Raw genomic sequence first — 15,204 nt, 5'->3', positions numbered from 1 at the left:
AGCCTTCCATCCTCCATGAGTCGGACGTGTCCTAGCCATCGAAGGCGGCGTTTGCTCAGCAGGGAGTAAATGCTGGGGGTACTTGCACGCTGCAGGATCTCGCTGTGTGGAACACGGTCTTGCCAGCTGATTTTCAGGATGCATTTTAGGCACCGTATATGGAAGGAGTTGAGCCGGCATTCTTGCCTCATGTAGGTACTCCAAGTCTCACTTCCATATAGAAGGGTGCTGAGAACGCAGGCCTGGTAGACTCGGACCTTGGTGTGCTCTGTCAGCGCGTTGTTTTCCCACACCCTCTTCGTTAATCGAGCCATGATGGTGTTTGCCTTTCCAAGCCTTATGTCCATCTCCATATCAATCGAGAGAGTTTTGCTGATGGTTGACCCTAGGTAGGTAAAGTTGTTGACTGCTTCCAGGGTGACACCGTTGATTTTGATGGAAGGGGCAATGGTGGTATCTTGCACGCTGACATTTGTTTTTTCCAAGCTGATGGTGAGACCAAACTGCATGCAGGCATGAGCAAAACGGTCTCCCAGTCTCTGGAGGGCTTCCTCGGTGTGGATCACAACAGCTGCGTCATCTGCAAAAAGCATCTCCCTGATGAGCACAGCTCTCACTTTGGTCTTTGAGCGCAGCCGTGCAAGGTTGAACAGCCTCCCGTCGGACCTGGTGTGTAGATATATGCCATCGTGGACGTGTCGAAGGCGTAGGACAGGAGCTGGGAGAAGAAGATCCCAAAAAGTGTTGGTGCCAGCACGCAGGCCTGCTTCACGCCGCTGTTAATTGAGAAGGAGGTTGAGGAGGATCCATCATACAGGATTGTTCCCTTCAGACCTGCATGGAAAGATATTATCATGCTGAGGAGTTTTGGGGGGCAACCGATCTTACTCAGAAGTTCAAAAAGGCCCTTCCTGCTGACCAAGTCAAAGGCCTTGGTGAGGTCGATGAACATCATGTAGAGTGGTTGACCTTGCTCTCTGCTCTTCTCTTGGAGTTGTCGTAGGGAGAAGATCATGTCTGTCGTCGACCTGCCTGCTCTGAATACGCACTGTGATTCCGGGTACTCACGGTCCGTCAGCAACTGCAGCCTGTTGAGTATGATGCGGACATACACTTTACCAACGATACTCAAGAGCGAGATCCCTCTGTAATTATTACAGTCACTGATTTTGTAAAGGGTCACAAATGGTGGCATCGCGCATGTCTTGGGGGACTACTCCTTCATCCCAGCAGAGGCAAAGTGGCTAATGCAGTGGTTTAATTAGTGTTGGTTTTCCACGTTTGATGGCTTCGGGCGGGATGCTGTCACTACCTGGTGCTTTGTCGTTTGGAAGGGAGTCGATTGCTTTGCTGAGCTCCTCTAAGGTTGATACTTTGTCGAGCTCTTCCATGGTGGGCAGATTCTTTATGCTGCTGAAGGCTGCATGGATGACTGACGTTTCTCGGGAGTATAGCTCTGAGTAGTGCTCTATCCATCTGGCCATATGTTGCCCACGGTCTGTGATCTTCTCTCCTGTCAGAGATTTCAGGGGAGCGACCCGTTTCACTGTATGGCATAGAGCCTTCTTGATGCCACTGTACATACCTTGGATGTTTCCTGACTCAGCACTGCGCTGGATCCATTCACACAGTTGTTGCCAGTTCTCGTACGCACACTGTCTAGCAATGCGTTGGGTATTACTTCGGGCACTTCTGAGAGCAGCAAGCGTCCGTTCATTAGGGCATTTTTTTTGTAAGCTATGATGGATTTTCGTTTCTCCTTGATTTGTGGTTCCATCCTTGATAGGTGTGCGTTGAACCAGTCCTGGCTGGGTCGTTCCTTCTTGCCAAACGTTGACATAGCTGTGCTATAGATGACACCCTTCATGGCGTTCCACTTGGCTGTAGCGTTGTGCTCCGGCAGGTCCTGTAAAGCCTCGTCCAGGGCGGACACATACTCCTCCACCTTGGCAGGGACTGATATCTGCACAGTGTTTATGCGAGGACGTTCTTTTGGTTTTGAGCGGTGTAGCGTGCTCACGAGGGCATGGTCAGAGTCGCAGTCTGCACTGTGGTAGGTTCTGGTGGAGAGGACGCTGTTAAGGGCAGAGCGCCTGGTGATGACCAAATCGAGTTGGTGCCAGTGATTAGATCTGGGGTGTTTCCATGACACTTTGTGTTGTGGCTTACACTTGAAGAAGGTGTGACGCACAGGCCATGGTAGGTGCATAGCTCGAGGAGTCTCTGACCGTTTTCGTTGGTCTTTCCAGTGCCATGATATCCGAGGCAGGTAGGCCATGACTCGTGGTCCGCATCTACTCTGGCATTAAAGTCGCCGAGGAGGAACAGTGGTTCGTTTTTGGGGCATCCTTTCATCTGTTCGTCCAGCTGCCCATAGAACTGATCCTTCGCTTCTTCTGACGACGTGAGGGTTGGGGCGTAGACATTGATGATGTGGACAGGACCTGAAGCAGTGGTGAGGCGGATGGACAAGAGACCCTCGTTGCCCCCTGTGGGAGGTTCAACCGAGGCCAGGAGAATGTTTTTGTTTTCGAAGCCCACTCCGTGCTGGCGGGGCTCCTCAGGTTCTCGGCCCTTCCAGAAGAAGGTGTAGTTTTCCTCTCTGAGGGAGCCACTAGAGGCGAGCCTGGTTTCCTTGAGGGCAGCTATGCTGATATTTAGTCTGGTGAGTTCTCTATCGATGATGGCCGTCTTTCTGGTGTCGTCCACTTCTCTGAGGTCGTCGGAGATGCCTGTACACATGGTGCGCACATTCCAGCTTGCAAATCGAAGAGGTGGAGTCTTCTTTATTAGTTTCTTGTTTCTTTTGTCTGGTGTGGAATTACCGTCTGCTTGTCATGCTGAACAACACACTGAGCTCCAGACACCCACTGGAGCAGGCAGACGATGGCGGGTCAAGACCTTATTGACCGGGGGCTGCCCGGCTTGAGGCGGGCGATAGTTGGCCAGTAGGACACGATGATCCCTCCCATCGTCAAAGCTGACCCGTGGCGCCCCTTCCCTACGCCAATCGGGTGGGACTTATAACCCGTAAACTGTCAGCTTCCGTGTTGTCTCCTCACTCAGTAGCGAGACTGGAGTGTCCTCTCCAGGGTATGGAGTATGGAGATCCTGGGCTGCCCAGACGTCAGAGTTCCCCTCTCGTCCTTGCTGGTGGGGTCCAAAGGAATGCTGAGCATGACATTTGGCACCAGTTTGGGTGCAGGAGCTCCTGGAAGGAGGTCGTAGTCGATCCCCAGCCGCCTTGGAGGCTCCACTCCGGATTTTCTGTCTGGGTTTACTCCCTTAGCCTTTCCTTCTCCCGAAGATATCCACAAGGCAGTGGAGCCATAATCCAATGGATGGGACTTGGTGGGTTTTGAATCAGAGTTTCCTTCTCCTAGATGAACTGTCTGACAAGGCTAACGAGCTTCATCTGCCTGGGTTTGGAGTCAGAGTTTCCCTTCTCTTAGACTGCTTGCCTGCCAAGGCTAACGAACCCAGGCTGCCACCCAGTTATACCGCCGGGCACTCGGTCGCGCCACACAGCAGACTCTCTTTAAAGCAGGGGGCCCTGCGTGAAGGTGCTGCTGTGGACAGAATAGTGTAGGAGAGGCCATATGCAAGTAACCTCCTGCCCCGCAGAGCGAGACAGTGGTCCTGCCGCGATCGCTACACCTGGGAAGGAGAGGCTATGATAGACGCTTCACTTTCCTTTGGCAAGCGGGACGTCAGGCCCAGGCCTCGCCCCCCCCCCCCCCCGCTCCCCAGCTAACATTATAGGATATAATAATAGATATATATATCAAAAATAGATCATCAACCGCTTGAGGAGGAGGACAGCAATGTATATAAAAGATGGCATCACATCAGAAAACTAAGCGATAAAAGACCAACATGTGATTCGGAAGTTTCAAGCAATAACAATCCAAACACAAAACAGCCAAATCATCATAGTTAACATATATGAAACATATGAACAACGCAGCTTCTCAATAGACGACATTACCAAACTGATAGATGAAATTGGCGAATAGGCACTAATATGTGGAGATATTTATACATATCATGAGCTATGGGAAGCACTAAAACCGACGATAAAGGAAATAATGTAGCACAATAGGCTAAATAACGTAATTTGGTACTATTAAATAACGGAACCTACACCCGATTAGACGATGTACCGGGACGAACATCGGATATCGACTTGTCCGTCTGCACGCCAAAAGTGGCAGGGATAACTGAATGACAAATAGACGATACGTGCACACTGTGGAGCGACCACTTCCCCATAAATATAACTCACATCACCCCAATTAATACGTCACTTCCACCATGATGGAAGTATGAACAAGCCAACAGGAACATGTTTTGAAAGTATGGGAAAACAGTCGACGTTACAAACATATACAACGAGGACAGTAACACTTTTAATAATAACATAATAGACACATTAAATAAGTACCATGGTGGAATAGAGAGTAACAATCGGCCATTAGAGAGAGCATAAAAGCCCTAAACAAATTCAAGAAAATGAAAAACGCTACAATAATTTACAAATTATAAAAAGAAAGAGAAAATAGCCACAAAATAATTATGGTAGTAAAACAAAATTCATGGAGATAATATTGCTCAAAACTAGACCTAAAAACAAAATCTAAGGAAGTATGGCAAAGAATCAAGCAAGAAGAGGCAAGAGAAAATCAATAGCCGTAATCATTCCAATCCCAAAACTAGGAAAACCAACAAAACGTTATGAAATCATCTATAATAATCTTCCTAACAACATATGCAAAATAATAGAAACTATGATAAATAACAAACTTAAATACCATCTAGAGAGCCATTTTTTTCAGCCGGCAAGCAAAGTGGCTTCCGCAACAAACGGAGCACTACTGACAAGCAAGTTAGACTGGAGTCCACATTTAAACTTTCAATGGGACAAAGCAACAAACAAACAGGGTAGGTTACGGCCATTTTCCTGGACCTGGAGAAAGCATATGACCTAATGTGGATTAAAGAGCTGATATATAAATGTAAAAACTATGGAATAAGTGTCAATAGGTACAAATGGATATATAAATTCCTACTTGATAAAACGTACACATCCGAATTGGACAAGATCACTCCGAGCAACACGTCTTCGATAACGACACACCACAGTGAAACGTAATTAGCCTGACACTATTTAACACCATTTTAAACTACTCGGAAAAACATTGTCCCAAAACACCTTGACCTAAGACAATTTGCCGGTGACAGTGCATATGGAAAGCGGGAAAGCCCACATGCACAGACGTAACCCGACATCTACCAAAAGGGATAAACGAAATAGGAAAATAGATAGAAAATAGGTGAATTAGGCTGGCAAGACAATTGACATAGTGTTTAAACCTACATGCACAAACCACCTACCTACACCATTACTAACCCTCAACGGGATATCTATACAGTATAAAAAGTAAGTATCTTTTTTCGGTATGAGTCTCGATGATGAACTCTTGTGGGCAGCACACATCAATGAACCTGTTCAACTGTTCTGTCGGGTTTATCAACTTGTTCCGCAAACTTAGTGCCACTAAGTGAGGAGCTGTTCAAGGGACAATCTTGACCCATACAGGGCTCGATCAGTTCATGACAGTAACCACCTCACGCTCAAAGCTCGACGGTGAAAGTTCAGATGGTGGATAAGTTGCGGTCAGTAATATGTATCATGACACGTGTAAGTCACTGAAAACGACACATTCCTCGACACAGTCGCCTCATTTGGAATCGGTATCAATAATGATGTCAGCAGAAATAACTACCGGACTGGAACAGATAATTACTAACACAACGCCATTGGCGAACATGATGATATTAGCGATGTCAACTCAGTCTGAATTTGATATTAGTTTTCCTACACCAAAATAAAAGCCAAACGGTAGGAGTTTTGATATTGCACTAGCAAAACTGCGAGCTTATTCGGTTCGCCAAACATCAGACCAAAACTATTTGGTGGATTACAAGCTAACAATTCATTAGTATTCGCGTTTAAAAAAAAAATCAAGGCACTGGGGCACAAGTCTCTGACTGCCACTTCCTGTGAATCCCAGCAAATTCATATCAAAAAAGAAAATAAATGATGAATTTCAACGTAGAATCAAATCTTTGACAGGGAAAAATTTAAAGATCGCTATCACAGAACATGAGCTAACACCAAGCACCGCCATCGAAATATCATGCATCAGTCATCGATCAGAGCTGTGTTGGGATGGCCGCTGTTATAACCAGTTTATTCTGGACCACTACAGTAACAACGAACTGATTATTTATCAGACAAATGAATATTCTTAAACATTCCAGAGCATATAAAACACTGGCAATGGATAGATCAGGTAGACCATGCTATACTGGACATCAGAGGATTAGTTACCGCAAGTGAGGGTAAAGAATGCTCGGTATGGTTGCACATGGGTTTTCTAATAAAATAATGCAGGAACAGGAGTAGTTACCGCAAGTGAGGGTAAAGAATACTCGGTATGGTTCCACATGGGTTTTCTAATAAAATAATGCAGGAACTTAAAAATGTACAAAATGATCTGAGAAAGCTACTTAAGCATTGTATGCGTGAATATCCGAATGATGGTTTTAAATTAAAAAATCATTGAGACGGTACAACATCTGAACCAAGTGAAATCTGATGCAGCATTCTATCCAAAAAGTGTGATACAAGCGGAACTCACAAGGTTCGTCGTAGAGATTTAAGTGGCGCAGCATACACAAAGTTAATCCTTGATTTTTTTAAATCACCGAAGCCCAGTGCCTATTTTCAAACTGCCTCGGTTGGTTATTGATCAAACGCAAAAGGATCTCAGTGACATATTGACGAATATATGCCAAAGGTACATGCGGCATGGAGAAGAACAGGAGCCCCATCATATATTTTCAAACATAACAACGAACCAGATGGAAGGGTCCTCGTATATCGCCGGGTATAGTTAAAATCACGTCGACGCTTTCTTTAAATCTTGTTTGTGACTCTATGGGGGTATCACAAGTACAGCAAAGATAACTTCTTTATAACTTTTCTCCAGAGTTGTCCCCTGGTAGCTTGATTGTATCTGTGCTTACCAATGCTGTCTATTTAGGATGACATACTCCGTCGTTGTCGGGAATACGATTTCGTCTGAACGAACAAGTTGGACACGTACTTAATATCTACGATGGAGAATTAAGTTTGAGTTTGTATGTCAGATACAAACCTTAAAATGGTCCCGTAATAAAACACGACATAAGCAGTCTTAAATAAACAAAAATAGATACACTATCTTATATTTTTTATACTTATTCTTGATAATTTTAATCTGTTATTTTGGCAAACTGTGGATGTGGAAGGAGAGTGTTTGCACCGGCTCCACATACAGGATGTGTTAGTCTTCAGAATCATTTCAACAGAATGCCTACATTCTTCCACAGGTTTCTTTAGCTATCTTACACGCGCACCTACAACCTATTTCGTTTAATATTCTCGAGACAGCGCCGATCTAATTTTCTCTATGGCCTTTGCAAGTAGAACATGTTCAGCAATGTTTTAAATCATCGTTAAAGTTTCTACGAAGATTGGAAAACATGTTCACGTGAACGACATACTCAGATCTCAGCGTGATTAATTAGGTATCTACTGTAGTATAGTTATTATCTACATATGTTTGTTACGGCATCGTCAGCAGATGTTGGTTCACTTAAAACAACTATTTTATTCCCATTCAAGTTGACCGCTCCGGTGGCCTAGTGGTTAGAGCGTCCGCCCCGGATGCGGGAGATCGTGCGTTCGATCCCTGGCCGAGTCATACCAAAGACTTACAAAAATGGTACTAACAGCTGCCTCGCTTGGCGCTCAGCATTAAGAGGTTAGCGTTAGGACTGGTCGGCCCGGTGTCAGGATAATGTGACGGGGTGGGACATCATGCCACATGTCTGCGGCATGATGCTCCAGTGCTAGACATCACTAAAAACTGCCACACTGCAGACATCGTAGCGATATGACTGAAAAATTGTTAAAGCTACGTTAAAAATCCAAATCACACACACAAACTCCATTCAAGTTGAGTTCACCTGTCATTTTATCATCGGTGGATCGTAAACGATCAGCAAGACGTTTTCTACTTTCATTTCTGATAGTTGCGATTAATACAGTTGAGTCTCTGATTCTACCGCCGTCAGTAAATACTGGAATGTTATCAGTGGTAGCACCGAGAACTCTACGAACTATGTCAACCCAATTAATGTTACTCGTCTTTAAAACACCGTTTTTTTCCTGACAAATGACAACTTCATCCCGGTCAACTCCAGATTGGTTCATAAGATCAGCAAGATCATCTCTAGCCGATAATTTGATAAAACAATATCATCTCTTTTCCTGTCTTTGATAGAAGATCTTTCGTAGATATCAACCATCATATGATAAGTATTTATTTTTTAAAAATTAACTCGTGCAGGCATATAAAACTTTATGATGTTCAGCGAAAGATTTTGAAACAGCGTCGAGTTCAGCAATTACTTCATGGCCACATATTGGAGGACCGGTTATTGTTTGTGCTGGTAATGTTGTATACCAGACGGGAGTATTTTGTATTGTGCCGACATATTTTAAAAATTCTTTTTGTGGCGCCAACCCCATCGAATCAAAATAAATAATTCCACCTGGGATCAATCGCCTTTGCAAGTCAATGAGTACCTTTTTCGGAACTTCCGTCGAGATTAATGATACTGGTTTCAATATTGTTTGGTTGTTTTAGTAATTGATCACCTCTGAAGTTTTGGATGTTTAATTATTAGCAGCATTGAGTAAATCAAAATTGGACATAGGAAGAAGAGGATTTGCATCTAATGAAGTGTAACGGGAAGTCTCAGACGTTTTCCGTACCACGAGTGGGGAGTTCCTGTCAATCTTAGGCCGCGACCATATCGTGGGCCTGACGATCTTAATCGGCCTGGCTGCGGTACGTTTCGCGCTCTTAGACGTCTTCCATGTTGTACCTGTGATGATCATTTTTTTAAGCTTTCTGCATGTATAATCCCCTTGCCAGCTGCTTTTTTAAGTGGCATTTCAGCAGCAGTTATAACCGCATCAAGCGCAGCTGCTTGTACAACAAGTGGGGGATGCAGCAGCTATTAACGCTAATATAGCTGCGAGAAGTGGAAATATACTACCCGTCTTGACTGCGTCTTTAACGGCGCCCGCAGAAAGATCAAATCTAACACCATTCTTTGATTGTTATGCTTTACTGAAGCGTTTAGTTGACGTTCAGTCAGTGATATTTTAATTTGAACACCCGTGATTTGATCTTTTTTAAGTACCATTTTTGTTCCATAGCTCTATTTTGATGGTGATTGTAGTTTTTTAATCTGATCAGGAATCAGACTGACACTAACGTGATGATATGACATTATGATATCATCAGCGATATAATTACATATATTCTACTTGGCATCAATAAATCGCATTTGTCCACCAAGACCTTCAAGTAACATTGTTATGTTTGAGAGTATGACAGCGATTGCTATATAACCACCAGCGGGCAGTCGAGCTGCACGAGCTCGGAAGTGTATATCAACGACAGATTTCCTGAATAAATGTAAATGTTCCAACGAAAACTACTAGACTGAATACAATTTTGTGAAATCCCGCTGAGATATCTGCAAACCAGAATCCACATTCTGATCACGCCCTATTAATGTCATCAACCGATGATAAGCATATGAAACATTATTTTGATCAAAATTTAGCACAACTTATTCAGTAGGTTCCTGATGTACATTTATCCTAAAAGCAACTGCATCAACCCAAAGCGTGTCAAATACCATTGGATTTCGTTCCTGAGATTCTACTCTAGCATTTTCCTGAAATGCGATAAATACATGTCGTGATTCTGACACTTCCAGCTGTGCTGCTGTCTGCCACGTGAATAACCCAGCAACATTACTTTGAATACTGTATGTGGGCATGCTCAACCATGATAATGCTGATTTATCACCTGGATCCTTGAAAGGGAGCAACCGTTGTTCTTCGGAAAGCGATGGAGTCAGTATTAGCACCCACAGCGAATGTTTTGTTCGTATTATTTACCTGCATCAACTGCATACTTGTCGATGGCTTTCTGACAAGTACCACGGTGTGTTTTCCGCCAAATATTTAAGTAAAAGCAAAGTACCTGTGTGGGAATAACACTGAGTCTGTCTAGCTCACCGTACCAGTACGTTTTTCGTTGTGGATATTTCTGACAAGGAAAGTGGTAAGGTGGGAGTTATTTACTAAGACGTACATAGATGGAGTTTCATTTGTGCGTCTGTATATACTGGTACAGCTATACAGTTTCGCAGACAGTTTATATATATATATATATATATATATATATATATATATATATATATATATATATATATATATATATATATATATATATATATATATATATATTTGTTTGTCCGTAGAACTTTTGTTTCCCGAAAAAGTTTTGGTAGGTCCTAAACTGAACATATTTTCATTTAATCTGATTATTTGGTAGGCCCTATACATGTACTTCTAAAACGTGATCTTTCTTTGTAATTTGCGGTCTTTCTGACAAAACTGCCACCCCGTCGGCGAGGGCACTGCTTTCCTAACTGTGTCTTCCTTTTTCTTCGAACCTTTGGGGAAATTTTTACCAGCCTCTTAGCGCTTTGCTTGAACCCCTACACACCTTTTCCAAGGAATAGTTATCGTCATATTATTGTGTAACCAATGTGTGTGTGTGTGTGTGTATATATATATATATATATATATATACTGGCGCAAGAATTCACTGTCTATAAATTAATTACATGTGGCTGATTCAATTTAATACGCTCCCATATCTAGGTTACTACGATGTGACCTGTTTGTGTCATACAGTGTCATACTATTCTGACCTAATGTCTCTTAACTGTTGCGCATAAATTTTCCAATAATTTCGCAAGTACATCAGTAAGGATGGTTGACATTTTCGAAAAAAACAGAGGCAAGCACGTCAATGTCTTTTTCCGGACAGGATATGTGACACCTTAGATATTTTTTTAATGTAAATAATTCGGATGGTTGTAAATTTTAACAAAGGATATACGTGTGAATCCATTGGTTCGCGACAGATGAGTGATGGCAATTAGTAGGTGTTATCAGTGATACTGAGAGAGAGAGAGAGAGAGAGAGAGAGAGAGAGAGAGAGAGAGAGAGAATTTTGGTGTCGGTAGTAATGTTAATTAAAGCAGAATAATGTCTTAGATCAATTGTCAATATATTAGGTATTTTAATTACCTCTTGTTGGTTCGTAATTTCGCTTAATTTCTTCGGCACACTAACTTCCATGCACAGGTACGTGAATGGCTGAGTGTTCAGTGTATGTAGTGCTCTACTTCCTTTCTTAAAACCATCTTTCAAGTTTAAATCATAGGTGTGTCTCATATTGATTTAATAAATGTGACTAAAAATAGAAACTGAAAAACGAAAACAATCAACTTATCAATATGCAATGGTGATTGTGAATAGCCACAAACGGCACAGAACAACATTTTGTAGCGGACACACTCGACAGGGATGTGGGGAGTTCATTCGCTACCTCAAGAAATAGTTGCCTGTAGTCAATATTAACTCCGTTCAAAGGGCAAATATATGTATTTCTATGTGATATAAATAACATATATGGACAGTATGTATGCTGTAGCAGTGCTATACCACTCTTTGTATATATTTTTAATAAAAGAAAACTCCGCAAGCCTCGTTTCCTTAAATGACATTTTTTTTTTACATCTCGTGGTATATCATTGATACAGTAGCACGAGTAAGTGAAGCAAATCTGGTTCAACCTCACTACCTCCACTCTCCAAAGTTCTCTTCATTGTTTAATGACTAGCTGACAGTACAATATATTAACAGAAAAAGGCCAGACTCGCAATGTTAGACCCTGATCTGATCCAATGTCATAAATGTCATTGCTTTGTTACTGAAACAAAACGAAATTGTAAATGTGGAAGATGCATCTCAAGTCCACTAAATAGTTTGTTTGAGTAAGTGTGTTTTATGTTCACTGGCCCTCTTTGGTAAATATCTTGCCTGGGTGTTGCCATCGCACTCAAGGTTTTCGTTCCTATTATATAAATTATAACTGATTGTACAGTGAAAGCTTAAGCGTCAATACGACCTATTTTTACCAATACACTGTGGTGACTGCACAATGTCTTTTACAGTTTGTCAGCTACAGTGTTAGCTAATTCATCCCATTTTGAAAACAGCTTTAAGCCAAGAATTAACATACGCACAGCGCATTCATCGACTATACAGTATAGGCCTTTTCATTGTCTGGAGGGGCAGGGGTTGCGAATTTATTGTGAGCCTAGATTTTAAAAAATTTAATCTCAAGATAATTAATTGTATCTCAAATAATATATTGGATACAATATGGTGCTAGTTTGCTATAAATCAGAGCAAGCTATTGACAGACGGGATTTTTTAAAGTGCCAGGCCCCTGTCCCAGATCATTAAATTGCTGGTCCCTAATATAATTGCGGTATACCGTGGTATATATCGCGGTATGTTCAGAAATACCGCAGTATATAAATTTTTTGCGGTACTCATCTCTAGCCACAGGCGGATGCAGTTATTATGTGTATCTGTCTCGCCTAGGTTGCAAAATTAGAATTTCACAATAGCTAAACTTGAGAAATAATCCATGATCTCCGTGATATCCGAGTTTTGAAGAAACGACTAACTACATTAAAGTGGTTATACAAAGCAACTAATACGTGTTAAATAACATTTTGTCTACCTACCTACCTACCTACTTACAAAAACTAACGTAAACATAGAGATGGTTAATACACAACGCATAGCCGCAATTCGAAAGGTCACTGAGGTTATATTGAACACACTGTTTATTCTAACAACACCTGTTATCTCACGCCGTTTGATAGTTGAAGAATGACAACGACCTGTGCAGCTATTATGAATGGCTTTTGCTCATCTGTTAGAAATTTCACAATAGGTGGACCCTGTTCTAACAACATGTGCTATCTGACGTCATTTGGGGAATACCTACAGACGGTGCACCTATTATGAATGGCGCTTGTACTGCCGCGTATTGTTTTCGGACAAAGCACCGAGGGATACTTAGAAATACGTCGAATTTCTCCTCAGTTACTAAATCAGAAAAGTTACAACAGGTTGAATACGCCCAGAAACAATCCTTGGCATGTAGATTTAAAAGAAATTAGAAGCTACATACACGTCCATATATAGGAAATATAAAATACGCGTGGTATAACATGTGAAGTATATTTCTCAACAGTACTCAAGTGCATATTCCTAAAAGTAAAAACCCTTTTGCTCCTCTCATTTCCAAGATTTCCTTGTTTTAAAGAAGGGGATCGGAATTATCTGGGATTATGTGATAGAGAAGTACGCAATATAATAATTTGGAGCTGAAGTATTACGGACCATTTCCTGATGATGCTTAATTTGATTACGATGCTAATATAATTTGAGAAGCAATTAAGGTGAAACCTGTATTTATGGACATCGAAGGGGACACACATTTTGTTCTTTATGAATGGAAGTCCATAACATCGAGTTTAAATCTGTAAACGAATTAAAGAAATTGTTGATAAATATTATCCTTTATGAATATGTGCCCTTTCTATGGAAATATCCAATGAGATAAAGTTGTAATATTTAATAAATGTTTTACATGAAACGCAAATCTTCTGTTAGTTCTAAAATACAACAAAAAATAAATTAGAAGTTTGAAGCTATTTCATCTCGAAGAATTTTTTTAAAAAGTTTTAAATCATACCAGGAGTTGAATTTATAGATATAGTATAAGTATTTACATTAGATGATGTTTGAAAAATGTATCCGTTACCCGACAATAATTCATAGAAGGGATTTTTCCCGGTTCAAAGATGTATTATTAACTGGAGAATGAAAATAATTTATACTGAAAAGTAAAATCAAAATATATTGACTTGTGTATGCCACATCATGCATTACAATAAGGTCCAAATACATTGTACCCTAAAAGAAAAATCTGAAGTTTTAATATCTGATCTAATGGTAGGTGTATAAATATTTCCAAGTACTTAGAGCAGCCGCAAAATGCAGGTAAATTGTTGTTTTGTTAATGAAAGTCATGGTGATAACAAAGCATGTAGTTTCCTATGGGTATTTAGATGTTCGTATATTTGCCTCTAAGGATGATTCTATTTACGTACACAGAATATTGGAGGAGATTACATAGCAACGTTTGGATAAATAATTTATTTTAGACACAACTGTACAGATTAACCATTGAGTAGTGAATTAAGGAAAATTAGCAACTACTACATCTTACTAAAATCAACTACGGTATCCGACCAAACCTAGTCTTGTGTAAGCCAGCACAGCACCTAGTAGTATTCACTTTTTAATATCCGGTGAATACAAGATAATAAGATGTTTTAAATGCCTACTTTTATAACAATTTTATTATTTTTCACCATTGCGCAGTTTAAATTGCATCTAAAATAAATTCAGTCCTATATCTGCCACGTGACATCTTATTATGTTTATGATTCATCTGTATAAATGTTTTCTTGTAATCATTTATGTTTACGTTTATTTAAAAGAATTCATCTTCCTAAAACCTTTATTTTCATTTTTTGTTTAATGCTTACATTTTACATTTTATGCTTGTAGTACTTTATGCTTATATTTTACCTTTATACATGTAGTACTTTATGCTTACATTTTACCTTTTATACTTGTATTTCTTTATGCTTACATTTTACCTTTATACTTGTAGTACTTTATGCTTATATTTTACCTTTATACATGTAGTACTTTATGCTTACATTTTACCTTTTATACTTGTAGTACTTTATACTTACGTTTATTTGGAACGGTATATCTTCCTACAATATTTTAGGCAATTCCTCGAATTTACATGTTTTTTAAAGAACCTTTTGCATTATGAAATTTAAAATATATTGATAGTTATTACTTCACTTTTTCGATTAATCGCTGTGGTTTTAATTACCGGATCTTCAACCCCATCCGGGACTCCTTGTCATCTGTATGGTATATAATCACCGCTGCCACACCGGAATGAGATGATCGCAAGAAGGCTCCAAATCGACGCGTGACGTTACTTACTTAAACAGAGAGAGGTATGTATAAAACATTAAGTTTTCTTAAAG

The 15,204-nt window shown here is 40.7% G+C and overlaps 1 protein-coding gene across 1 annotated transcript in view; it reads left to right on the top strand.

Annotated features, from left to right (window-relative positions):
- Positions 1-15,138: 15,138 nt before the first annotated feature.
- The window catches only part of LOC149777618 (uncharacterized), a 32,368-nt gene continuing 32,302 nt past the window's right edge, over positions 15,139-15,204 (top strand). Inside the window, exon 1 of the mRNA XM_089942274.1 lies at positions 15,139-15,174. The gene's annotated coding sequence lies outside the window, so the exon portion shown is untranslated. The remainder of the gene's footprint in view (positions 15,175-15,204) is intronic.

The sequence above is a fragment of the Sinohyriopsis cumingii genome, chromosome 18 (assembly GCF_028554795.1).
Source record: "Sinohyriopsis cumingii isolate HCF-2022 chromosome 18, ASM2855479v2, whole genome shotgun sequence".
Lineage (NCBI taxonomy): Eukaryota > Metazoa > Mollusca > Bivalvia > Unionida > Unionidae > Sinohyriopsis > Sinohyriopsis cumingii.
The sequence above is the reverse complement of the archived record's forward strand: the minus strand, read 5'-3'. Positions and strand labels throughout refer to the sequence as shown.